The sequence below is a fragment of the Chrysochloris asiatica genome, unplaced genomic scaffold (genome assembly GCF_000296735.1).
Source record: "Chrysochloris asiatica unplaced genomic scaffold, ChrAsi1.0 scaffold00055, whole genome shotgun sequence".
Taxonomy (NCBI): Eukaryota; Metazoa; Chordata; class Mammalia; order Afrosoricida; family Chrysochloridae; genus Chrysochloris; species Chrysochloris asiatica.
The window spans coordinates 51,192-53,415 of NW_006408573.1; positions in this window are offsets into that span (position 1 = coordinate 51,192).

Here is a 2,224-nt window from a genome sequence, read left to right on the forward strand (position 1 = left end):
TAAAAGCATGACTCTATGAAAAGTGGAAATTGTCAAAAATGAAATGGAATGCATAAACATTAGTGAGCTGATATGGACTGGAATTGGCCATTTTGAATTTGATAAACACATGGTTTACTATGCCAGGAATAATAAATTGAAGAGGAGTGGTGTTGCATTCACCATCAAAAAGAACATATCAAGATCTTGCTTGAAGTATAATGTTATGTGTGATAGGATAATATCCATGTGCCTACAAGGAAGACCAGTTAATATTACTATTATTCAGATTTACAAACCAACCACTAAAGCCAGTGAGGATGATATTGAAAAATTCTACCAATGTTTTCAGTTTGAAATTGATCAAATATGTATTGCTAATTAATAATGATTGGAATGTAAAGGTTGGAAACAAAAAGGAAAGATCAGTAGTTGGAAAACATGCCCTTTGGTGATAGAAATGATGCTGGAGATTGCAAGATAGAATTTTGCAAGACCAAAAGACAACTATACACATGGACCTCACCAGATGCAGTACACAGAAATCAAATTGACTACATCTGTGGAAACAGATGGTGGAAAAGCTCCATATCATCAGCCAAACAAGGCCAGTGGCAGACTGTGGAACAGGCCATCAATTGCTCATATATGAGATTATGCTTCAGCTGAAGAAAAGTTGGTCCACAAGAGCCAAAATATGACATTGTACATATCTCACCTGAATTTAGAGATCATCTGAAAAACAGATTTGATGCATTAGAAACTAAAGACCAAAGACCAAAAGAGCTGTGGGATGACATCAAGAACACCATACAGGAAGAAAGCAAAAGGTCATTAAGAAAACAAGAAAGAAGAAAAAGACCAAAATAGCAGAAAAGACACTGAATCTTACTCTCCAGTGTAGAGATGCTAAAGCAAATGGAAGAAATGAGGAGGTATAAGAGCTGAATAGGAAATTTCAAAGAACAGCTCGAGAAAACAAAGTTAAATTTTATAATAAAATGTGCAAAGACCTGGAGTTAGAAAACAAAAGGGAAGAATATGTTCAGCATTTCTCAAGCTGAGGGAACTGAAGAAAACATTCAAGTCTCAACTTGAAATATTGAAGGATTCTCCTAGTGTGGTGTTATAGGATCAGCACTGGACTGGGAACCACAAGGTCGGCTGCTCAAACCCACCAACTGCTCCTCAGAAACCCTATACAGGGTCGCTATGAGTCAGAACTGACTTGATAGCACTTAACAGAACTAACAATGGGTAAATTACTGAATGATGAAGAAACCATCCAAAGAAGATGGAAAGAATACATGAAGTCCATACACTGTACCAAAAGAAATGGTTGATGTCCAGCCATTTCAAGGAGTAGCATATGATCAAGAGCCAACGGTACTGAAGGAAAAGCCCAAGGTGCGTTGAAGCCATTGGCAAAGAACAAGGCACTGGGAATTGATGGAATACAAATTGAAATCTTTAAACAAACTGACAGGACACTGGAGGAACTCACTCATCCATGCCAAGAAATTTGGAAGACAACTACCTGGCTCAATGACTGGAAGAGATTCATATTTGTGTCCATTCCAAAGAGAGTTGGCCCAACGGAATGCAGAAATCATCTGACCATATCATTAATATTGCATGAAAATAAAATATCACTAAAGATAATTCAAAAAGATCTGCAACCATACACTGACAGAGAACTTCCAGAGGTTCAAGCAGATTCATAAGAGGATGTGGAATGAGGGATATCATTGCTGATGTCAGATGAATATTGGCTGAAAGGAGAGAATATCAGACAAGTGTATACCTGTGCTTTATTGATTATGCAACGGCATTCAACTATATGGATCATGACAAGCTATGGACAACATTGAGGAGAATGAGTATTTTGGAATACATAATTGAGTTCATTAGAAACGTATGTATATAGACCAAGGAGCATTTGTTCCAGCAGAACAAAGAAACCAGATGGTTTGAAATTAGGAAAGATGTGCACCAGGGTTATATTCTTTCAAGATACTTATTCAATCAGTATGCTGAGCAAATAATCCAAGAAACTGGATTATATGAAGAAAACATGGCATCAGGATTGGAGGAAGCCTCACTGACAACCTGGGATAAGCAGATGACACAACCTTGTTTGCTTAAAGCAAAGAGGACTTAAAATACTTTCTGATGAAGATCAAAGATCACAACTTTCAGTATGGCTTGCACCTCAATGTAAAGAAAACAAAAACCCTCCCCACTG